At 46.4% G+C, this 25,921-nt stretch overlaps 1 protein-coding gene across 1 annotated transcript in view; it reads left to right on the top strand.

Annotated features, from left to right (window-relative positions):
• DCDC1 (doublecortin domain containing 1) overlaps positions 1-25,921 on the top strand; it is a 777,962-nt gene that overhangs the window by 284,451 nt on the left and 467,590 nt on the right. The gene's annotated exons all lie outside the window — the stretch shown is intronic.

Genomic DNA, 25,921 nt, shown 5'->3' with positions numbered 1-25,921 from the left:
AGACTCACAGCTCGCCACGCTCCTGGCCTGCCTCCACCCTCCTTGTCACCCGCTCTGTCTGTGCCGCCCCGCTACTCACCGCTTGCAGGCAGGGAGAGGCCGAGCAGGGCCGCGGGGGCGACGGGATGATGCAGCCGCTGCTGCTGCTGCTTTCCCGACCAGGCGCGCAAAGGTGCCTGGCGGCCAGGAGGAGGAGGGCCTTGCGCGGCCTGCTGCTGCTGGGGTGCCCGCCCGGGCCCTGGGGTGGGGGTGGGGAGGGGCAGCAGGCGGCGGCTGGGCCGGGAGGCGGCAGGGGCTTGGAAGAGGCGCCTTGCGTGGGGCTGCTTTGCCGCGCCTTCTGAGCCAGGGTTGGAGCTTGGGCTGCTGCTGCTGCAAGGAAGGGAGGGAGGGTCTCTTGCTCTTGTCGCCTGCTGCTGCCGGGGACTGCACCTGCAACCCACCCCCCTTCTGCATGCCCCCCAAGCAGGTACCAGCTCCCCCCCTCCTCGAGGCGCCTCTTCCTGCTGCTTTCGCCTCCGGCCCGGGCCAGCGCCAGCGATGTCACATTCACACGTGCACACGGGTCTGGGAGCGAAGACTGCAGCTCTGGAGCTTCCCTGGGCAAGTTCTGCCCAGTAACCCTGGCCGGAGCGCCCCCATTTTTTCCAATTAGCCCCATATTTCCCCTGGGAGTCCAATTCTATGAGCCCCAAAAGAAGGTGCCCCTATCCTTCATTATTTCCTACGGAAGGAAGGCATTGAAAAGGTGTGCCGTCCCTTTAAATGTGATGGCCAGAACTCCCTTTGGAGTTCAATGATGCTTGTCACAGCCTTGATCTTGGCTCCACCCCTAATGTCTCCTGGCTCCACCCCCAAAGTCTCCAGGCTCCACCCCCAAAGTCCCCAGATATTTCTTGAATTGGACTTGGCAACCCTAAGAAAGATTGAGTATAAATTTTGTAAAATAAAAAATAAAATACTGATACCTTAAGCACTCAAAGTATGCAAACAAACCAGAACTATCCCCCCCCCCCCAAATGCAGCAATAATGTGGTAATGTAAACACATACTGTTACATGCATCTGGGTGATTGCTCGGGTTCCTTTGTGTACTTTCAGTGATTAGACAGTAGTAAGTAAGGGAATTAATACTAGGAAATTCTTAATTATTATAGGAAGGAATGAATTTCTTCAATCTATGTGAGATCTACATTTATGAAATGTAGCTTCTCAAAGTTATGCAAGTCCACAGTCATGGAACTATTATCAGATCCAGGGATGGAATTCTAGCAGGAGCTCCTTTGCATATTAGGCCACACCCCCTGATGTAGCCAATTCTTCAAGAGCTTACAAAAAAGAGCCTTGTACGCTCTTAGAGGATTGGCATTATCAGGAGTGTGTGGCCTAATATGCAAGGGAGCTCCTGCTAGAATTCCACCCCTGATCAGATCCATTGCTTCAGTAATGTGTTTTAATGAACTGTTCAATGGCTATCTAACAATGTCGTCCTAAGCAGAGTTATGCCCTTTGGAGTTCAGTAGTAGCAGTATAAAATCAGTTAGAATGTAAAAGCAGTCAAAATTAGAAAAAAGTAACATTTTGTTAGCACTATAAGTCAATTAGCAATATGAAGTCTTACACAGTGGTGTAGGGAGGGGGGGCAGGGGGGGTGGGTCACCCCAGGTCTGGGGGGTCTGGGGGGTCTGTGGGGCCCCCGGATTGCCAAAGGGGGTCCCTCCCCTCCCCGGCAGGGCTCCAGAGCGTCGCGCAGACCTTCCGGCCACAGTCCCAGCTCGGGGCCGGGGAAGCGGCGTCCGACCCTCGCCTGCTCAAGGCGTCTCCTGCTGCTCCACGTGCCGCGGGCAGCAGCAGGAAGCAGAAGGCGGTGGCGGGCAGCAGTAAGAGGAGGCGGCGGCGGCGTTGCGTGCCCAGTGGCCGCATCCCCCGCGCTCGGCAGCAGCGCCCCGGAGCTCTCTGGCCCCCTCAACTCCCAGGCGCCGACGACTCAGCCGCTCCTGGCCCCGGCCGCGGCGGCGCGCCAGAAAGAGGAACTTCGGGCGGAAAGTTTGCAAACGGCCACATAGGCGTCGCAGCCGCCGTTCTGGTTGTCGGTGGAGGAGAAGACAAGGCGGAGGGCGAGGTGGGGGTGGCGCAGTTGGGGCTGCAGCGCCTCCAGGGCCAGGCTCAGGGCGGGTTGGACATGCTGCCAGGCCCAGGAGTAGCGCAGGTTGCGCTCCGGCAGCAGCACCCCCACCGTCACCTCTACCATCGGGGTGACGCTGGCCTTGGCAGCCTCAGGCCAGGTGGTGGAGGAGGAGGAAGGCATCCCCAGCAGGGTCACCAGCAGGGCCCCGAGGAGCGGCGCGCCCATGGACGGGGCGGGCGAGGAGCTCTCTGTAGCAGAAACCGGACCGAGGCCGTCTGTGGGGTCGCCGAGCCGCGCTCGCTCGGAAAAGACCCGCATTCCGGCGCCTCCCTTCCGACGCCTGGGCAGGGGCGGGGCGAAGTTGGGGCACAGCTCTCCCGGCGGATTGAAGGTGAAGGCTGAGCAGCGCTGAAGCTCCCTTCTCCCGGTGGGCTGTCGAAGATTCTTAATGGGAGCCGCCTGAATTTCAGGGATTGTCGTAAACAACAGCCCGAAAGCTGCTATCATTGGCAGCGCCAGACAAGGCTGGGGGTGGGCCCTTCCAGATGCCCCCTTTTAGGAAACGTGCATTAACACACACATACACACACCACCTCCCATTTATCCTCATGCTTGGAGACCAGACGTCAATCTCCCCTTAAATAACTCCTTCTTAAGTCCTTGCATATTATACTATAATACTCTCATTGGCTGTGCATTCTCTGTATTTTAGGTAAATTAGTTTGTTTTGATCTATGCTGGCCATGAAGAAGAAGAAGACTGCAGATCTATACCCGTCCTTTTCTCTGTGTGAGCAAGAGACCCCTAATTTCAGTTATTTACGGACATCGTAATCACCCGTTTGGTTGCCAGGGTGCCTGGAGAATCAACTCACACACATCTGCTGTGAAACGTGGGTTTTATCTACTGTTTTTTTTTAAAGAGACTTATGTGAATACTAACAGCTTCAGTATTACAACAGCACTCTATATCTCTGGAAGAGTGCTAGCCAGAAGTAGATGGGTTTCCAGCCGCTCCATACGTGCACCTGTGCGCAAGGCAGGCTGCGGGGGCGGAGGGATGTGGGGAGGGCCGCGCGCCGCTCAGCGTCTTAAGGCAGGGAAGCCCCTCCCCTTCGCCGGGCCGCCTTTGGGGGAAGGGGCAGGGCCGCGCTCAGCTCAGAAGCAGCAGCAGCCCCGAAACTCTGCGGGACGAAACAGCCCGCACAGCCCTAGCGACCGATGCTGGGGCGACTGCCAGGGAGCCTCTGCTTAGAGGACGCGCCCTCCGGGGGGCTCCTCTTTGGAGCTCTTAAAAAAAAACAGGAAGAGCTCTCTTTTGGAGAAGTTACATCACTTCCTGTTTCCAGCAGGGCTCCCTCGCAAGTGGTGGCCATCTTGCGGAAGTGACATCACCGGAAGTGACATCATATCCTGTTTCTGGCGGCGTGCACACACATAGGGGGGCCCACATAAATCTTGGGCCCCGGGCCCCCAAAGCCCTAGCTACGCCCCTGGTCTTACATAAAGCAATTTAAAACCCCTCTAAACCACCTAATGATAGAATCCTAATTAATTCTGAAGGCCTGCTGGAAAAGATGTATGTTAACATTTATAATATAGTGGGTTCAAAGCATCGAGGAGACATTGTAACGGTGATAACAGCTCTTTATTAGAGGCAGCATGGTAGATGGCTGCACTATAGGGTTGCCAAGTCCAATTAAAGAAAAATCTGGGGACTTTGGGGGTGGAGCCAGGAGACTTTGGGGGTGGAGCCAGGAGACATTGGGGGTGGAACCAAGAACAAGGATGTGACAAGCATAATTGAACTCCAAGGGAGTTCTTGCCATCACATTTAAAGAGACAGCACACCTTTTAAAATGCCTTTCTTCCATAGGAAATAATTAAGGATAGGGGCACCATATTTTGGGGCTCATAGAATTGGACCCTCTGGTCCAATCGTTTTGAAACTTGGGGGGTATTTTGGGGAGAGGCACTAGATGCTATACTAAAAATTTGGTGCCTCTACCTCAAAAAATAGCCCCCCCAGATCCCCCAATACCCACGGATCAATTTCCTATTATTCCCTATGGGAATCGTTCTCCATAGGGAATAATAGAGTGCCTAGTAGACATTTCCCTCCCCCCCCACGCTTTCTAAAGGGGGGGAGGGCCTCCAAACTAGGGAATCCCCTGCCCCCTCCCTCTCTCACACACACACTTACCAGATCTTCCTCCGGACAACTCTACTTCCTGTGAAAACGAAAGCAAAAGAAAGGGAGGGGCCGTTCTCAGAAGCCCTTTCTGCTTCCTGCCCAGCCTTAAAGGGGCAGACATTTTGCAAACGGCTCAGGAGCTCTACAACATGAAGCCTAAAGGTATATTCTCCCCCCCCTCCACCCCCACCCCCGCTTCCAGAGTTTTGAAGAGCGGGAGATGAGGCTGCGAACCCAGAAGTCTCCTGCCAGAGCGGGAGGTTTGGGAAGCCTACTGCACTAACAAGACTGGAGAATGGGCCCATAGGCCAAACCTATATACAACCCCGGTTCCTGTGCAAGCATGCCATTAGTTCATTCAAACAGGAAGGGGGCCTGTGATTGGTGTAGGGCAGCAGGATTTGGATCCTACTGTCCATTGTTCCCAAGTCACCAAGCTCTGCTCTCCTGGCTCCAGTGAGCCCAGCAGGAATCATATGCTACAACCCATATACATAACAACATTACAATGGAAATCCATCAGAGAAGGTGACAACTAATTTGGGAGTCACAGCCATAAAAATCTGCTGTAAGTACTTTGTCCTTGGTAGAGAGAGTGTCCTCAACCTGGGGCACCTCTGGATCTTTTCAATTTAGCTGGTTGTTCCAGTGGAGGAAGTCACATTGGCAAAGGGTCCTTAGACAACAGGAAAACCACAGACTTTACTCAGTGGAGTGCTACGATTTTCTGTTCTCACTTATGATTTTGTATGATGTGATTTCAAGCAATTTTTTTTAACTCAGTCATAGTTGCATAAATATTGAATACTAATAATAAATTATTTCACATTTTGGTGTTTTGGAAAGTTGTCCAGAGTGATGGCCTTCAGTGAGACGTCCGATAAAGCCTTAATAATAGCATTTTATTTATTAGTTAGGAAATTCAAATATCTAACAGCTAAAAAATTGAACTAAAAGAATTCAAACAATTTACAAAATAGGTTAAAGCTGCAGATTTATAAAAACACAAGAAATACAATGTCAGAGAGAACAACAATAAATTGACTATTGAGCAAGATTAAAAACAATGTGGCCCACAGACAAAACAACCGCTAAAATTGCTAACATCTCACTAGTGTTAAAAGGCTGTTTCTGGGCACAGCTCAAAAAGTGACCTTGTCTGGTTAAACCTCTAAATGACCTGGAGCTATGCCATTTAAAAGACTACCTGTTCAATAGATGGCGTCTGGAGTTCAGTTCCCCTGAAGAAAATGGCAGCTTTAGAAGGTGGATCATTCAGCATCACAATCCCATTTAGTTCCTTCTCCTCCCCAAACTCGTCCTTTCTCAGGCTCCACCCACAAATCTCCATACACAAATTTCCCAACTCAGAGTTCAGATCTTTTATAAAGGCTCTGTTCTGTATTACCTCACTTTCAGAGGTAAGGGAAGTCATAGCTATCAGAGAGGATCCCAGCCCTCTATGTATTGGTACCTCATCTCTGGATCTCCTCTCCACATATATTCACCTTGCACTGGGGGTGGATGGGGGTGGAGGTGTCCTGCCCTCACCTCTCATTGCCTGCCCCTGCTTCTGTAGGTGGAGGAGTTTTTTTTCAAAGTAGCCATCATATTACATCACTCCCAGGGAAGACCCCAAAATAGCATCCCTCTGCTATGAATTGTTGGAAACTTTATGGTTTTACAAATGAGTTTTCTGGTGATCAATAAAGCAAGTGACACAACACCATTCATCTTTTTTTGTAAATAATTTTTATAAGTTTTTCCTTATATTTTACCACCACATTGAAATGACCAATATAACAAAGAAAAAACCCCATAACATTTACACTTCTCATCAGTTTTCTCAAGTAGGTCATTTGTAAACATCAAATTATATTTACGTACAGAGGTAGAGAATAAGCTACACAATATCTTTTGTTTGAGGGATATATCACCATTCTCCAATACTAAGACCCTTTTAAATTGATAAAACATTTTCATTTACAAATTTTAAGCATTTTATAATAATATAACTAGTAATTATAAATTCTACCTTTTAATTTTTATTATCCTTAATATTCCCTCCATTTACATAGTATATTTAACTATTCTATCTTGGTCTATTTTAGCCAATCATAGAATTTCTTCCATTTATTTGATGCCTCTTCCTTAGATTTACCATTTAAAATATCAGTCAGAACATCTAGTTCTGCAGTTTCTAAAACTGTCCCTATGAGCTCTTCCTTTGTATGTACATACATCTGTTTCCAATACGTGGCACAGAGAAGTCTGGCTGCCGTTAAAATATGTATCACCATATGTCTATCTTCCTTTTCAATTCCTTGTTGTACCATGCTAAGAAGAAAAATCTGTGGTGTAAAAGGTATAGCTTTTTTCAACATTTTCCATAACCATTCATGTACCTTACTCCAGTAATTACTAGCCCTTCTACATAACCACCATGCGTGATAAAACGTACCCGGTTTCTCTTTACACTTCCAATACAAATTTGAGGTTTAGGATAGATTTTTGATAATCTGGTGGGTGTTAAATACCAAATTTTCCTTGAGGGTTACCGATTTTGTCATTTTGTAACTTATTTTCCAGATTTGAAACCATTGATCAATGTTTATTTCAACCCCTAAATTTTGCAACCCCTTAATCATTGTCTCTTTAACTATCTCGTCTTCTAATTTGATCTGCAATAAGTATCCGTACATTTATTAGTTTTTCCTCAGGTTCTAATAATAATTTCTCTAGTAAACATTGTTCATTACAAAACCCAGTCATTTTATCTTTTTTGTATCTTGATATCAACTGTGTTCTGGGCCACCAGTCTAGTGTTAAACTTTGTTCTTCTAATTCTATTTCATCATTCATGGTACCTTCTGATGTCAAGTTATCTTGGTACCTGATTTTTTAATCTCCTTTAAGTAGCTGAAGTTGGGTGAACACTTCCAATGGCGAGACCCAATGTGGTATTTTACTATAGGTCTTTTCTTTTATCTTATTCCATGTTAATAATAAAAATGTCCTAATTTATATGATTATTAAAATATTTATGGCCTTGAATGTTGTACCATGTAAAAGCATGCCATCCTAATCTTAAATCATGGCCTTCAATGGCTAATAACCTTTTATTATCTTAGGCAATCCAATCTCGTATCCATACCAGAGCACAGGCTCTGTGATATAGTTGCCAATCCAGCAGTGCCAACCCCCCTCTGTCTCTTGTATCCTGCATTATTTTCCATTTAATTTGGGGGTTTTCCCTGCCCAGATAAATTTTGACGTGCTTTTATTCAGGTTTTGAAAAAAAGATTTCTTACGGTTTATAGGAACTGTTTGAAATAAAAAAAACTAATTTTGGTAAAATCATCATTTTGACAGTAGCTATTCTCCCTAGAAATGATAATTGTAATTTCCCCCAACTTAACAATTGCCTCTCGCAACACCATTCATCTTTGGTGCCCTCCATGTACCTATTTAGGCACCAGGTAAAAGTAATTTTATTTTCCCCAAGCTTTTACAGATCAATGATTGACTGTGCGTTTTCAGTCCTGGTTCATTATATTGATTTTAATTGCTTTTAGTACTCTAATACTCATTGTTTTCTTGATCTTGTTATCAAAGTTTTATTGCTTTGGTATATGGCATTTCACTGTTGCTGATTTTATTTTGTTGATTTCCTTTTTAATATTTATAGTATTCATCCTGCTAAATGGTGTAAGCCTTCTAATTTTACTCTTAGGTGAGAGTGGAGGCTCTAAATATTTTAAACAAATGAATGTGTGTACTACTATGGCATATTTGTACTTCTGATATAAATGACGATTTTATGTCATAAGGAATGATGAGAAGCTGTCACTGAACCTTGAAAACAAAGCCATGTGGGTCACAGCAACGAATCAGATTAAACAACAGTGTACCAAATGAGGTTGTTATCAAAAAAAGAACTGGGAAAATAGTGGGTAGAGGGACAAACAGATTCATAGAAGGATATAGCTTCTTTATCAGTTTTTTAAAGAAGAAGTGCAGTTTTTCTCCCATATGCATACGTTACATCTGCAAAAAATCCCCTCATCCATACAACTGGTGGAAGGTGCAGAAGCTTTGTTCTACTTTGTATCTGGTTACCCAAGATAAAAGAGGATGTCTACATAGTAAAATTAAACAAACGTGTCCGAGCTCTGAACTATGAAATCAGAGGGAAACTTACATAAATTGCACTTTCTACCTCCCCCCCCCCCCCAAAAAAAAACCCATGTATTGTAATAAGGCTGTCTCCAAAAGACTTTGCTCTCTGGTCGACTGGTCCCCTTTTTAGCTAGGCCCAGCTGAAGAACCTTTTGTGTTTCTGGATCCTCTTAAGGGATCTTAGGAGTAGAGCCAGAAGAAGTGTGTCCAGTTCAGGGGCTGTCATCCAGCTTCACTCCTAGGTGGCAGGGGAACCACACAATGGCATGCACCCATGTGGGGCAACAGGTAGGACACTGATTGCATGTATCTGTGTCCCATGCCTCAACTATGCTCATATGGTTGTAACCAGGGCTCATTTCCAGTGGGAACACACAGGAACGATGTTCCGGGAGAGAAGAAACAAAGTATTTATTTTTTACCTTATAAGGCAGCAGCATGTGGTGAAGTTCTCTGTGCCTGTTTCTGCTGGAGCTCTGTTTCTCTTGCAGTCAGCTGGAGCTTCAAAGGCTACAGTATTGGCTCTTCAAAGGCAGTATAGGCTCTTTGAAAATCTGGCCCCACGCCCTCAGCCCTGCAAGGGGAGAGGTTAAGGCCTTGCTTGGAGTTACTGCCTATCTGGGGAACCTCCTGGACTGACTACTGTTTGGTAAGCTGTGGGGATGGGGGATGGACTTTTTTGGATGGGGAAGGGTGGTCTTCAGCCTACACTACAAGGCAAGCCTTGGCCTCACTTGCCCTTGGCTGGGTGCATTTGACCTCGAGGGAAGGGTGGTGGCAGGTGTGTGTGTGATCTCTGGCCTTCATTGTAGGCCCGGCCTAGCTTGCCTTGCTCAGCTGGGTGCACTTGCCCTCAAGGAAAGGGTGGCGGCGGGTTGTGTGTGATCTCTGGTCTCCATTGCAGGCCTGGCCTGCCTTGCCTTGCTTGGCTGGGTGCACTTGCCCTCGAGGGAAGGCCAGCGGTGTGTGTGTGTGTGTGGTGTGATCTCTGGCCTCCATTGCAGGCCCTGCCTGGCTTGCCTTGCTTGGCTCAGCTGGGTGCACTTGCCCTTGAGGGAAGAGCAGCGGGGGGGGGGGGAGTGATCTCTGGTCTCCATTGTAGGCCTGGCCTTCCTTGCATTGCTCGGCTGGGCACACTTGCCCTCAAGGGAAGGGCGGTGTGTGTGTGTGGGGGGGGGAGTGATCTCTGGCCTTCATTGCAGGTCCAGCCTGGCTTGCCTTGCTCGGCTTGGCTGGGTGCACTTGCCCTCGGGGGAAGAGTGCTCTTCCGCTGAAGGCAAGTGCATTGGGCCACCACAGCAGGACAAGGCTGGGGCCTGCCTTGTCAAATGGGCATTGGTGTAGGCAGCATGGGGGTGAGCGTCTTCAGCCTATACCTTGCCAAGCGAGCAGACATCTCAGGGGGAGGTCTTTCACCTTTCTGGTGAAGGGGTGCAGGAAAGTTCCCCGGCCATGGAAAGCCTGCCCACCACCCCTTCTCTCAGCAAAGGAGCCAGCCTCCCGGTCTTTCCTGGAAATTTCCCCACAAATCAAGTCAGTTCCCCAGGGGAGAGGAACTTTTTGGAGGAAGTGGGCTGCCTTTTCTCTCCAAGAGATAGGTTTTTTCCCCAGCACCCCAGGAAGCAATCTCCAGAACTTTCCTGGAGATTTCCTCACAAATCAGGTTCAGTTCCCCAGGGAAGAGGATGGAGGGCCTTTCCCCCCCTTATGGAGGAAGTTGGCTACCCTATCTCTCCACGAGACAGGATGGAAAGGGCATATATTGCCCTTCAGCATAGGGTACTCAGAGCTTACAAGACAGCTTTTGAAGCAATGTGAAATGGTAAAGCAGAAACAATAAAAGGAGCAGGAAAAAAAAACACTGTGATGATCAGTATGAGAAAAATGCAGACTAAAAAAGCCCAGTCTTGTTACTAGAAAAATAAAATTACAGAAACAAGAATAAAATCAATATAAGGTCTTTTACTGGACCAATCAAATTAGTGCAAAATAAGATTAACCATGAAAGAAAAATGGTGTAAGCCAGAAAGAAGAGGTAAGTCCCAGTCATTACTAAAAAAATTGTCCAGACAAGGGTTGGTTTTAAGAGCTGTTGCAAATTTAGCAGCCAGATAATTTCCCTTTGTGTAGAGTGCAGACTGAGAAGCCTCTCTCCCCTCCTTTCTCTCTCTCACCCCCTTCGCCTCTTTCCCAAAGTATCATGGTGCATTCTTGTGTCTCCTATGGTTTCCCAGAAACTGCTTTGCTCTCTGAAGTTTTGGGAAAGATCTCAATAAAGCCAGGATAGCTACTCTGTGGGTGAGGAAGTTCAGTTTTTTCCACTTACATGGCAGACATCCCTGACCCAGTTCCTCTGGCTGCCATTTTCTCCTCCCACCACTGGGGGCTTTAAAAATCAATTTCATATTGTTATTTCAATATTTAATTGATTTACTGTTGTGTCTTGCAATTCGGTCCCTGAATTGCAACACAGCACGCGTGCGTGCGTGCAGAGGTGACCAGTGGGAGACCGCAGGTCATAGGATGTAAGGACGTAAATACACTCCACTTATGAAGATCTGTGGTGGGAAGTTTAACTGGCCAGGATTGGACCTGGCCAGGCAAGAGGGTTGTTCTGGGAGATGTATATAATCGGGGACCCGGCCCCGCCATGTTCTCTTTGTGATGTACTCGCCAATAAAGCATGTTGCCTTCTACAAGTCTCGTAACTCAGTACATTACATTGGCGACGAGGATGGGATGCTAGCCAGGTAGTTTCCCCATCGGGAAATCATCGACCTGGCAGGGGACGAAGAAGGCATGCAGCCCGGAGAGTCAGAAGCGCCCACCGCCACCATGGCAAACCCAAGCGGAATGACTGGCCACATTGCAGAGTTCAACCCTGCCAAATCCAAAAGATGGGAGACCTATGCAGAGCGTGTCGACTGCTACCTACAGGCAAATGTGATTACAGATGACAGTCGGAAGCAAGATGTACTCCTGAGCGTCTGTGGGGATGCCACATTCGAAATTGCCAAATGTGTCTCGGCCCCCGCGAAGGTCACCGCGAAAACGTACGAGGAGATAGTCAAACTGCTGACCGGGCATTTCTCGCCCCAACCATCCATCATTGCCCGCCGATTCCTGTTCAACAAGAGAGATCAAGGGGTGGGAGAGATGGCTGCCGTCTACCTGGCCGCTAAGGCGTGGAGAGGCCTCTCTGGTAGAGTCTCCAGTAGCATCACATGGTGGGTGGGGGCTGGGTCGAGGTCCATTGAGGGCAGTGGAAGGTGGCTAAGTGCATCTGCATGTCCCATTGCTTTACCAGGGCAGTGTATTAGCTTATACGTGTACGAGTTGAGGAACTGGTTCCACCGCAGGACACGCTGTGACAGGATTTGTGGTGCCTGGCAGTCCAGGGCGAGGAGGCCCAGCAGTGACTTGTGGTCTGTGGCAATCATGAAACGCCTGCCATAGAGGTAGTCGTTGAATTTGTACATGCCCACCACGATTGCCAACGCCTCCTTGTCTATTTGGTTCTAGTTTTGCTCCGCGAGGGTCAGGGCCCTAGAGTAATAGGCCACGGGGACTTCCCTCCTGTCCGGAAGTTGGTGCCCTAGGATGGCGCCCACCCCATACAGGGAAGCTTCGCAGGCTAGAATTACTAGAAGGGACTCATCGAAATGGTGGAGCACCGCATTGGAAACCAGGATGTCCTTGACCACCTGAAAAGAGGTGACCTGCTTTTCCCCCCAGACCCACGGGGTGTGTTTATTGAGGAGCCTATATAGGGGTTCTGCAAAGGCAGCTTTGTGGGGCAAGAATGAATGATAAAAATTCAAGAGTCCCATGAAACTTTGTAGCTCTGCCTTGCACGTGGGGGCCGGGGCGTGGACTATCACCCTGGTCTTGTCTGCCGTCGGGTGTATTCCCGCAGCGTCCACTGTGAACCGCAAGAACTCCACCCTTGGCACCCCGAGAGAGCACTTCTCCCGCTTCACCTTAAGTCCCGCTGTTTGAAAGCGGTGGAGTACCTCTCACAGACGGCAGCTAAACTCCTCAGTGTCCGGGGCGGGTAATCAAAACATCATCGAAAAAGGGTTGTACTCCGGGAATCCCTTTAAGGAGAGAGTCCATTATGCTCTGAAAGAGTCCCAGAGCCATGCTAACCCCAAATTGCAATCGCCACACCCTGAAAGCTCCCCTGTACGTCACTAGTGTTTGAGCCTCAGCCATCTTGGCATCCACTGGGAGCCTCTGGTATGCTTGCACCAGGTTAAGCTTCCCAAAAACCTTAGAGCCGGCTAAGGATGCGAGAACGTGGCTGACCACTGGGACGGGGTATGGGTTGTCCTGGAGCGCTTTATTTATTGTGCATTTATAGTCTGCGCATATGTGCACGTCCCCATTTGGCTTCACGGGAGTGACTATGGGGGTCTCCCATGCTGTGTAGGATACCGGCTCTAGCACTCCCTGGGCCACGAGGCGGTCCAGTTCAGCTTCTATTTTTGGTTTTAGAGCAAATGGAACTCGCCTGGCCTTCAGCCTTATTGGTCTCACTTGGGGGTCGAACTGTAAGGTGATGGGAGGCCCCTTGTAGCACCCCAGGGACCCATCAAATACCTCTGAAAATTCCTGGCACACTTTTTCAAAATTGTGCGTTTGTACCTGCTGCACCCTGACTATTTGTATGCCCAGAGGTCTAAACCAGGCCAGCCCCAGTAATGTGGTGATCTGGCACTTGACCACGAGTATGTCCAGTACACCCTTAAAGTTCTTGAACTCTACCCTCACAGTGGCCCATCCCAGAATCTGTACGGGGTTTTTCTGGAACTCTCGCAGGATGAAATCAGCAGGCCGCAACCGGAGCCTGCCATGGGGGCAGAGTTTTCTGAGGGACTCCTCCGAGATTATGGAGATGGAGGATCCCAAGTCCAGCTCCATTAGGCAGGGAGCGCCCTCAATTTGGACCGACACCTTGACCTTATCCGAGGTAGCTAGGGGCAAATTCATTACCTGGATGCTGGCCAATGCGGTTATGTGAGCATCGATCGAGTTGTGGTGAGTGGATTGGCGCCTGAGGTTGGTCTTGGCCTTGCAGGCGCGCACCATGTGGCCCACTTTTCCGCAGTTCCTGCAGTCCACGTTGTGATAGGGGCAATCCCGTTGCTCATGTGGGTCTCCACAGCTGGCACACTTTGTGCTGGTGGGCTTCTCTGTAGCTTGTGGCTGGGTGAAAGCTTTCAGCCCATTTCCTGGTTGGTAGCGGAGCTGGTGTGCCTCTTCCTCCTCGGGTTCGTCCAACGCCATCTCCTCCTGGTGGAGGCTTAGTGGCTCCACATGCACACCCCAGGCCGGGCCACCACCACTGCCCCCTACCTCCCTCCCTTCCCTTCTGCAGCATCATTAGGGCTGCCAAGTTCCCAGGCTATGTGAGGATTCCCCCGCCCCAGAGGTACCCAACCCACTGGCCCACATTGGGCTGACTGGAGGGATCCTCCCCCAACATCGCCAGTGCAATGACATCACTCGCAGTGACATCATTGCGTCAGCGACGTTGCGCAACAGCCGCTCTAGGAGCTTCCAGGAAAACTCTATGGTTTTCCAAGATGCTGTAGGAACTTGGGAGGGACAACTTGGCAACCCTAGGCACCATGCTTTGCTGCCCTCCCCCCAGTGTGCTCAGAGGAGTGCCGCTAGAATCAGCCCTACCCACGTCCATGTGGTCCCCAGCATCTCAGCGTTCTCTCTTAAGAACTGGAGGTGAGGTGGAGTGAAGTGAGGGAGGAGTGAAGCCTCGTTGAGCACTCTCTTAAGAGAGAATGCTGAGATGCTGGGGATCACATGGAAGTGGGTAGGTCTGATTCTGGTGGTGTTCCTCTGAGGGAAGAGAAGGGGGAGGGGCCAGGGAGGCGATGACGACGATGGTGGTGGCGTTGTGGGGGGGGGGGAAATTAGGCATTTGTCTTTGGTATGGGGAGGGGGGAAGAGCCCAATTTGATGCCCCTCTCCTGGCACCCTAGGTATAGTGTAGATGACTGGGGAAGGCAATGGGAAATCACCCCATAGAAAGCCTGCTGTGAAAATGTGACGTGACGTCACCACAGAGTCGGAAACGACTGCTGTTTGCGCAGGAGACTTACCTTTTTAAACCTTTATTTTGGTTTTAATCTAATTAATTTTATTGACTAAATATCTGCATTTTTTCCCAATTGATGTACATCACCCAGAGCCTGGCACTTGCCGGGATGGGGTGATCTATTAAATTGAATAAATTCATTAAATTGAATAAATAAAAAAAATAAATACCATTATAAATTTAACAGGTTCTGTGGATTTCAAAGTTTCATTCTTCCCCCTTTAGAATAAGGTTCTGGTCCCTAAAGATATACCTTTCCCCTTAGAGCTCTATCATGTAAGTGGCTGAAGTTTTAAAAGAAAGCTATGACTACACAAAACCTGTTATATTTACTGTTATAAAGGTACAGGGATATAACACTATGGAATTTACCATTTTAATTGTATTTTTGGGAGGGGGAAGCCCCAGTGAAAGTTCATGGTGGAATAAATATTTTAAGGTGCCACTGGACTTCTATTTTGTTGTTGTTCTTATTTTTCCACACTAGACTAACACAGCTACCCCCCTGGATATAATATGGCCAGTTTTAATATTTTCAAATTAAGGCCTTTATTTTTTGATACAGAAATATTTCAGCACCTAACACAAGATGGTTTGAGCAATCATTAACATGACTTTATGAAATAAACATTTCTGAAGCTAATTCCTTTAGTAAATAACAAAATAGAACCTTTCAAAATAACTTTAGAAATGTGCTCTTATAATGGGGTGGTTTTCTAGGGACACTAAAGAGCCACTTCTGTTTTCTCATATAGAAGAAAGAAGCAATGGGGAAAAGCTAGGGGGGAAAAACACTTCAGCCCCCATCTCTGAATACGGTGACATTCATTTGGAAAGGAGCAGTACGAGCTTTTTAAAAGCCAACTTCTTCAGCCCAACAATAACACACAATGAGTTTTTGACTTGTTTTTTATATGGATCTCTTGTCAGTAACTAACTTTGACACCCCACAGTCTGGACAAATGATTGATTTTGTTGTTAGAAAGAGAAAGCTTTTGCAGAAAACATGGTAGTTCAAGTTGCTTTTATTCCGTTTGTTTCCTGCTGAATAGGGTCTTATTAAAATGCACTTTCCAAAAATACCTGCAGCTGGCCTTTATCACCATGTTTTGTATATATAAATAAGTAATTTTCCCCACTTCTTTGTTTAGCAACAGGCTGCTGGGGGATCGCGTCAATACATATGAAGGCAGATTTATCCCAATATTTAAGCTGAAGTATATTGATCTCTGTGTAAAACATACTTTAGAATGACTGACGTTATACAAGAGTTGTGTGGTGTTTAATTATCAGTATGAATATTACAAATTAATTGGCATATGCAGTGCAACCCAGTCAAAGTTCAATGCTTTTAAATCTCATTGATTTCAGGAGGAGAAATTTAAATCTGGGAATTATTTATATGATGGGAAAGTTATGGTCTTTGAATATTTTACACTTGTATTGCTTCATTTTCCCAAGGAGCCTACTACATGTGCTACTTGGAGCCAATGCATACCTAACATTTTGTTTAAAAGCAAACATTTATGCAGTCTCATGGATTCTGAATGGACCAGTCACATTTAAACGGCTGGTCTTTCCTATATTAAAAAATGAAATCAGCAGTCAGGAATGGCTAAATCTCTTGTTTCCACTGTTTATACATTTCTTATTGTAGTATTTATTCCAATTTTAAAAAATACTTATGCATATTTACCTGGGAGTAACTCCGGTTAAAATAAATGGCACATGCTCTTGAGTAAGCATGCTTACATAGCTTCAGAATGTAGGAATTTTTTATTTCATGGATTTCATTGCTTTCTAACTTTCAAGCTTTTAATGAATTAAGAATATGCTCTATTCTACAATACTGGAATTTACACAGGCCATTAAACTGACTTCAGCTGCAGTAATTAAACACAAGTTCTGGTGAAAACATTGAGATTTATTTCTGTGTCATATGTTCAGGACTGTGAACCATTTAGGGTTGCTAATAGGGAATGGAGATCTCTCATTGGCCGCCACCACTTCAGTAGCTGCTAAGAGAAAAGCAAAGTAAAAAACTGGAATTGTCATGATGGTGTTATGTCACTTCCATTGAAAACCTGAAAGTGATATTATGCCTTGTTAGTCCTGATCCTGCATGTAGGCGGTTCAGGGTATTGGTCGCCTGATGCTGACCAGGAGACGAAAGCATTTTTCAGCAGCATCCTGAACGACCAAGCAGCCTTATTTAGGGACAGCACTGCTTGCTCCGTATGGAGAGGGGCCTAGAAAAGGTGGCCCAAACAAAGCTCGTCTCCTCGCCGCCCCCAGTTGGCTAGCCACGGTCAACGGGCATCCTTACTTGCGGTCGAAAAATAACAACAAAGAAAAGACATGCACCTGCCTCACAAAGTGTGCAAAGACTAAAGCTTGCGTGTTAGAACATCAGAACCATGCTTGACACAGTAGACAGTGGTCGCCCTGAATGACGCTCTGCTCTAGTTGCCCACGAACTTCTCAGATTGAATATCGACATAGCAGCTCTCAGTGAGGTCCGTTTCCCTGAGTAAAGTAGTCTTCAAGAACACGGTGCTGGCTATACCCTCTACTGGTCGGGTAAGTCAAAGGCTGAGAGCTGCCTTTCTGGTGTTGGCTTCATGGTCAGGAATTCCATTGCCTCTAAACTCGAAAACCTGCCAACAGGTCACTCAGATCGCATCATGTCTATGCGCCTCCCTCTTCAAAACAAGCAGCATGCAACACTCTTCAGTGTGTATGTCCCAACCCTTCAAGCAGATTGTGCAGAAAAGAATAAGTTCTATGCTGATCTACGCAACCTCATACGGAAGACCCCTACAGAGGACAAGGTGATCATCCTTGGCGACTTCAATGCCAGAGTAGGTAAAGACTCGGAAGCCTGGAAAGGAGTACTTGGCACACATGGCATTGGCAACTGCAATGATAACGGGCGCCTCCTGCTAGAATTCTGCACGGAGCATCAGCTCACCATTAGCAACACTATCTTCCAGCAGAAGAACAGTCTGAAGACAACCTGGATGCACCCACGGTCCAAGCATTGGCACCTTATTGATTACATTCTGGTGCACCAGAGAGACCTTTGAGATGTCTTACACACCCGAGTAATGCCCAGTGCAGAATGTCATATGGATCATCATCTTGTACGCTGCAATCTCCGTCTTCACTTTAAATCTACACCCAGGAGAGGCGGTATCCCCCGGAGGAAGTTTCAGGTTGGCAGCCTTCAGTCAGCCGAAGTTAGAGCTGCCTTCCAGGCAAAACTCCAGACAAGAATTGAGGGCCCCAGTTGCCTCACAGATCCTTCTCCAGAAGCACTCTGGGAACACCTAAAAACTACCATCCCGTTGACCTCTGAAGACGTCCTCGGGTTCTCCACAAGAAAGAACAAGGACTGGTTTGACGAGAACAATCAAGAGATCCAAGAATTACTGGTGAAAAAAGAGATCTGCCTACCAAGCACATCTTGCTCAGCCCTCCTGTCCCAGGAAAAAAGCAACCTTTCGCGCTGTATGTAGCAACCTCCAGCACAAGCTTCAAGACATTCAGAACGAGTGGTGGACCAAGTTTGCAGAGAGAACCCAGCTGTGTGCAGACACTGGTGATTTAAGAGGGTTCTACAAAGCCCTGAAGGCAGTATATAGTCCATCATATCAGGCTCAGAGTCCCTTGCATAGTGCAGATGGCCAAGTGCTCCTCACAAACAAGACATCCATACTGGACCGGTGGTCGGGGTATTTTTAGGTTCTCTTCAGTGCCAATCGCGTTGTTCAAGATTCAGCAATCCACCTCACCCCACTTCAACCAGTGAAAACAGAGTTGGATGAGATCCCCACTCTAGAAGAGACTGTTAAAGCCATCAAGCAACTGAAAAGTGGCAAGGCAGCGGGAGTTGATGGAATTCCACCAGAGATCTGGAAGCATGGGGGCATAGTACTACATAGCACACTTCACAAAGTATTTGTCACCTGCTGGGAACAAGGCAAACTACCACAGGACTTTCGCGATGCAATCATCATTACTCTACATAAGAACAAAGGGGAAAAGTCAGATTGCTCCAACTACCGGGGGATAACCCTGCTCTCCATCGCAGGCAAAATCCTTGCTAGAATACTCCTGAACAGACTGGTGCCCACCATTGCAGAAGAACTCCTCCCAGAGAGCCAGTGTGGCTTCAGAGCTAACAGGAGCACCACCAACATGGTATTTGTTCTCAGGCAGCTCCAAGAGAAATGCAGGGAACAGAACAAGGGTCTATATGTGACTTTTGTCGACCTTACCAAAGCTTTTGATACCGTTAGCAGGAACGGCCTGTAGCAAATCCTGGAACGTTTAGGATGTCCCCCAAGGTTCCTCAGTATGGTCATCCAGCTACATGAAGACCAGCGAGGCCAAGTCAGACACTGCAACGATCTCTCGGAGCCCTTCCCAATAGGCACAGGTGTAAAGCAAGGCTGTGTTCTCGCACCAACTCTCTTTACGATGCTTCAAAGAGCCGCAGTAGATTTAGATGATGACGATGGTGTCTACATCCGCTATTGCACCGATGGTAGCCTGTTCAACCTGAGGCGACTAAAGGCCCACTCCAAGACAATGGAAAAACTTATCAAAGAACTACTGTTTGCTGATGATGCTGCACTTGTCTCCCACTCGGTATCAGCTCTGCAGCATATGACGTCCTGCTTTGCAGAGGCTGCCAAACTATTCGGCCTAGAAGTTAGTCTGAAGAAGACAGAAGTTCTCCACCAGCCTGCACCCCAGGAAGATTATCACCCTCCTTGCATCACTGTGGGTGAATCAGTTTTGAAGAAGAGTCCAGCAGTTCAGCTACCTGGGGTGCATCATCTCCTCAGACGCCAAGATCAACAAGGAGATTGACAATAGACTGACAAAGGCAAACCGTGCATTTGGCCGACTGCATAAAAGAGTGTGGAGCAACAAGCATCTGAAAAAGGGCACAAAGATCAATGTTTACAAAGCGGTTGTGATGACAACCCTCATCTATGGCTCTGAATCGTGGGTTTTATACCGTCATCATCTGCGACTCCTTGAGCGCTTTCATCAGCGCTGCCTTCGCACCATCCTCAACATCCACTGGATGACTTTGTGACCAACACTGAAGTCCTCAAGCGGGCGGAGGTTACAAGCATCGAGGCATTGCTGTTGAAGACGCAGCTGCGCTGGGCAGGGCATATCTCCAGGATGGAAAACCACCGCTTTCCCAAGATTGCCCTGTATGACGAACTTTCCACTGGCCATCGAAATAGAGGGACACCAAAAAAGAGGTTCAAGGACTCCTTGAAGAAATCCCTTGGTACGTGTTGCATTAACCATCACCAGTGGTCTGACCTAGCCTCAGATCGCAAAGCATGGAGGCACACCATCCACCAGGCTATCTCTTCCTTTGAGAACGCACGCATAGCTGGTCTTGAGGACAAAAGGAGATTGAGGAAGAATCGTACTGCTACAGCACCAACCCCAATTCAGACTTTTCCCTGCAGCCACTGTAGCCAGACCTGCCTGTCCCTCACTGGTCTTGTCAGCCACCAGCGAGCCTGCAGCAGACGTGGAGTACTGAACCTTTCTTAAATCTTCGTTCGTGAAGTCAAGCCAAGAGAGAAATTGCCAGGAAGTATATGGGTTTACTATAGAGTTTTTGGTGATTCCTAGAGAGGCATGACATCACTGCTGAGTTTTCCCTGGAAGCGACATAATGCTGTCATGCCAATAATGCTCCCCCATGTCCCTTACCCCCTAGACCAGGGGTGTCAAACATGCGGTCTGGGGGCCAAATCAGGCCCCCTAGCGACTGGCTGTCATCTGCTTCTTTCTCCCCCTCTCTTGCTTCCTTCAGCATAACAGCTTTCTTTGCAAGATTTGCACAGGAGCTGCAGAGCAAAACCTCTATTTTCTCCTTTGGCTGAGGCTCCTCCCTTGGGGAGGAAGGGGAGGAGGGATAGCTTGCTTTGCCAGGCTCTCTCAATCGCACAGTATAGGTACTGCGCCAAGCCTCTCTTCCTTCTATTGACAGAGGCTCCTTTCCCTCCTCATTCCTTGGGGAAGGAAGGAAAGAGCCAGAGCATCCTTGCCCAGTTCCCTGGATCCCATGGGAGAGCTATAAAGAAAGCACCTTTAAGACCAATGAGTGCTAATGTTTTAACCATGTTTTAAGGTTTGGATTTTTTTAAAAAACTCTTTAATTGTGGTTGCCCGACATGGCCTAGCCCGGCCCAACATGATCTACAAGGTCTCATTTATGTTGATTCAGCCCTCATAACAAATGAGTTTGACACCCCTGCCCTAGACTCTGCTAATGCCATTCCAATTGTCTGAACTGGGTCCTATTTCTTCTTTAAGTTTTCCAGAAGTTTTCATTTTAATATTTTAGTATTATTTGAATTTTTTTAAGTGACCATAGTTGCCTTTAATGACCTTATTTGTTTTGACTTGCTACTTTTTAAATACTTAGAGTGATTTATTCCTTTACGCAACTAAGAAAATAAATTACAGTTAAGCTATTCATCTTGTACTATAACAGTTCTCTTCTATTATGGAAAAGTGTATAATACTGTTTGAAGGTAAATTATAAAACAGCCCTCTGTACCATACCTTTCTTTCTTTTTTGATATTGCCAGAGTGTATTACATAATGGCAGCAGCAGGCATTCCCCCCCAAAAAAGGTTTCCAACATAGCTAATACTGATGAGTCTGATGAGTTTACAACAGAAGAATTGTTTAAAGACCTTGGCTGCAATGCTGCACACAGTTATGTTGCTTAAATCGCATTGATTTTTATGGGATTTAAGCAATTTGTCTGTTTTCAGTAATGGAGGCAACTTTCATAAACAGAAGCTTTGTGGAATTTTTTTTAAATGTTCCACAGTCCTGGTGTTAGTAGGAAAGATAATGCCATTCTATTTTTGTCAGATGCAATTCAAAGACAAACTTCTAGGGACATTTGTAACAATTTTCTGGTAAATGAATTACCCAAACAATAACCATTTGAAAAAAATTATCTCCTTGATAAATTATTACTGCTCAGTTAGGAACTCTTTAGGTCTTTGATAGAAGCGTTTTTAGAATGTCTTTGGATTTATTAGGAGACACTCTAGAAAGTGGGCACACTAAACATATTTGTGCTTTGGGAAAAGCTTCCTGTTGCCCTTAGTTAATGGAGCACTCCTTGTTTTTTTAATGTAATGGCTGCAGTGCCACTAGGATTTCATGCAGCTTTGAAAAGAGAGATCTATTATGTGTCTCTTCCAGTTAAATTATGTCAAAAGTAGATATGCAGTTGGTATAAATGACAGGAGAATTGTACCCTAAAAAAAGAGAGACATATTATCATTGTGTCTTGATACCAGAAGGAGATGCTATTAATACTGCATAATAATTTCCCAAAGTGAAAATATAGTCTCTAAATTCAACTTTTATTTAAATTTTTATACACACACATCCACTGATAACAATGTATATTATACTAAAATATTTATTTTAAAACTCTCTGATAACATACACTGATAACAAAGTATATTACACTAACATATTTATTTTAAAACTCATTCAAGTTTAGTTACAATCATGCTTTTGCTTTGTATTTTGAAAGATACATAGTTCATTTTAAACAAATTCTCTCTTTTTCTGACTCATCAAACTCTCAGTCATTTTGGTATATTGATCCCCACACCAGTGACAAAATATCCCTGCATCAGCAAGTCATTATATCATTTCTGTTTATTAATAAATGATTTGCATTAGTATTTGTTTCCCAAACTCTCAGTACAGTCCTAAAAACATTTTTTGGGAGTACGGTAAGTCCCAATGAATAGACCTGGGTAGTATTCCGAGTAGACCTCTCTCTGTCTCATACCTTTCAAATGGTGTTACAAATAATGCCGTTACATGAATCTTCAGAGAGGAAAATGATTCTCATTTTGTCCTTTGATTTTCAGATGATGATTCAAAGCAAGACAAAGTTTGAGTTCTGTGGCACCTTTAAAACCAACAAAGTTTAATTCTGGGTATAAGCTTTTGTGTGCATGCATACTTCTTCAGATTAAAGAAGTGTGCATCCACACAAGAGCAAAATTAAATTTTGGTGGCCTTAAAGGTGCCACTGGACTCAAACTTTGTTCTCTTGCTTCAAACCAACATGACTACCCAACCAGAACCAAAGTAAGACAATAAAACTTCAGTCTTCTTTTATCTATAGACCAACCTGTGAGGTAGGTTAGGCAGGGAGAGGACTTACACAACATCACAAAGAAATTTTGTAGCTGACAGGAGATTTGGTCTTTGGCTTTCCAATCCAAATACGTTACTGGGGCTGGGTCCAGATGGGTAGCTCTGTGTGACCAGGAAGCATCTCAAATTGTGCTGCCCCAGAATGGACAAATCCCATTCACACACTCCCATGCAAGCCATTCGTATGTCGCACAGGGGGCACTTTGGTGCATTCACATGGTTGTTGCACTCCATCCCCTTAGTGCAGTTTGGTTTTTTTTTTTCCCCTTACATTTTTAGTGGCCATGTGCTCATGCGCTTCGTGTCAGTGATTTTTTTTTTTTAAATACCAATGAGCACCTAGAGCAGATTGGCAGATTCACACTGCCAATTTGTCTTGCTTGTATTAGTTACAATCATGCCAGGAAATGTGGGAGGAGTGCAGCAGAAGATTTTGCTACCACTTCTCTACTGTGGTCAGATGCCAGGAAATGTGGGAGGAGTGCAGCAGAAGATTTTGCTACCACTTCTCTACTGGTAGCTATTTGATCCATCTCAGAGATGTCAGAGGACAGGGTGAGCGTAAGAGCGGAACAGGCAGCAGCTGTGCCTGTCTGACCTTGACTTTTCAATCCTCCTTGGGGAAGTGCCTATGTCAGCTCAAATTGGCCATCTGAATCTAGCCTGGTTCTCTGTACTAGAGATCTAGAGGCACAAAGTAGCTCAAAGAACTGGTAGAGAGCCAATGTGGTATAGTGGTTAGAGTTTCAAACTAGGATATGGGAGACCCACATTTGAATACCCAGTGTTATGTCTTGCATTTAAGTCTTGATGTACAACACAGCAAACACTACAGAGGCAACCAGTGGAAACCCACTGATCCCTGGATGTAGCTCGCTAATACGCTCTGCCAATCAAGATCTAACTGGCCAGGATTGGACCTGGTCAGACGGAGGGTTGTTCCGGGGCATGTATATAATCGGGACCCGGCCCCGATTCTTTCTCTTGTGATGTACTCGCCAATAAAGTATGTTGCCTTCAACACGTCTCGTCACTCAGTACATTACACCCAGCCTGCTATGGAAGCTTGTTGGATGACCTTGGACCAGTCATACAATCTTAGCGTAACCTACCTCACAGGTTGTTGTGTGGATAAAAATGGAGGAGAATGAAGTAGGCCAATTTGGGCCGCCTTTGTGGAGAACAGTGGAATATAAATGAAGTAAATTCATAATTAATCTTGAGTTGAACTTCAGTTATCCAGATTCCCATTCCACATGGTTCCATGCCCAAAATAATGAATGCCAAATACAGTCATTATGGATGAGGTGCTGACATACGATAGTATCCAAATGGATGAAAATATATTTTTTAAAATAAATAAGAATGTGAGCTAGTTTCATAAAAACCAGTGCAAGTTTTCCTGTTAACTTCAGTAGGAGGTTGATTTCCTTATGTTTCTAATATGCATGTGATCACAACTAGATTAAATGGTAAGATCTAATTATTTAGTTAGAAAACAAAACCTGTTCAGGAACTGCCCTCAGGTGGCTTACAAAATGTGTGTGTATGTGTGTGTGAAGTGCTGTCAAGTCACTTTCATCTTATGGCAACCCTATGAATTAATATCCTCCAAAATGTTCTATCATTAAGTAGATATGATTTAAGACTGAGGACAATGGCTTCCTTTACTGAGTCAATCCAGCTCATGTTGGGTCTTCCTCTTTTCTGCTGCCTTCAACTTTTCCTAGCATTATTGTCTTTTCCAGTGACTCTTATAATTTCATAATGTTACCAAAGTAATCTTGAGTCAGTCACAGTTCTTGAAAGAACTGCTCTGTCAAGAGTAGAAAGAGCTCTCTTAGCCCTACCAACCTAACAGTGTGTCTGTTGTGGGGAGTGGAAGGTAAAGGAGATTGTAAATTGCTCTGAAATGGAAGGGCAGGGTATAAATCCAGTCTCTTCTACTACATAGTCTTAGTTTAGCTTCTAGGGAGAATTCAGGCTCAATTTTATCTGGAACAGACTTATCTGTCTTTTTAGTGGTCCTTAGTATCTGTAAAACTCTCCTCCAACACCGATTTTCAAATGAGTCAACTTTCTTCCTGTCAGCTTTCTTCATTGTCCGATGTTCACAATAAATTCAAAACCTCCTCCTCCTGCTTAGCAATACCAATTCAGCTGGGGCCATCTATTGATCTTTTGAACTAATCCCTTCCTACAAACAGTGGAGCAACATAATCTCATATCCTTTTACTAACATATTTTTCCACCCCAGATGTCATATGTGTGGCAGATAACATTTAAATTCAGATTGTGTTCTCAGTTCCCCAAATGTGTGATTTTCAAGCTGCTGTTTCATGTTCTGGTCTATGTTCCATATTGGTGTATCCTATTAAAATGTTATGCCCTTGTGTGAAGGTGCACTCAAGGCCAGGCCTGTAGCCACAGTGGGGCCTGGGGGGCCAGGCCACTCCATTCAGCCTCCCTTCCATCTGTATGGCCCTTCCATTGCTCTGGAGAAACAGCATGAGGAGGCTGGCCACAGGAAGGGCATGGAGCAGTGGTGGCTGCTGGCCAGGGCACAGTATGAGAAGTACAGCATCTGCAGTTTCCTGGCAGCCAAGCTGCTGCTGCTGCAGAGCTCCTATGCCTATGCGCTGGAGCAGTATGAGGGTGAGGGCTGGAAGGAGAGTGTCTGCTACCTGGAGGCCAGCCTGTGTCTCCACCAACTCCTCCATGACAGCGAGGCCCACTGTCACAAGGAATGTGCTGCAGCGGCAGCAGCATCCAGGTCCTCTGGCTCGGTGAGGTTGGGGGTCCAGAGTGCACTGGGGCATGGAGAGCTGCTGGCCAAGGGCACACTGGATGTGGCTATGGGCGATAGACCTTTTGGGGTGCATCCTCCAGGATACCTCCTGCCTGCAGCACTGCAAGTGCTGTCTACCACTCTTCCAGCTCCACTACCTGCTACCCACTAGCTGAGACCCTGCGGGACTTCCAATGGTGCACCCTTTGCCTCTTCCTGCACTACGTGCTCTACACGGTGATCTGAAGTTAGATATGTGACCCCAACCCATTGGA

This window comes from Heteronotia binoei, chromosome 21, assembly GCF_032191835.1.
Source record: "Heteronotia binoei isolate CCM8104 ecotype False Entrance Well chromosome 21, APGP_CSIRO_Hbin_v1, whole genome shotgun sequence".
Classification (NCBI taxonomy): domain Eukaryota; kingdom Metazoa; phylum Chordata; class Lepidosauria; order Squamata; family Gekkonidae; genus Heteronotia; species Heteronotia binoei.
Note: the sequence above shows the minus strand (reverse complement) of the source record. Positions and strands in the feature narration are given on the sequence as shown.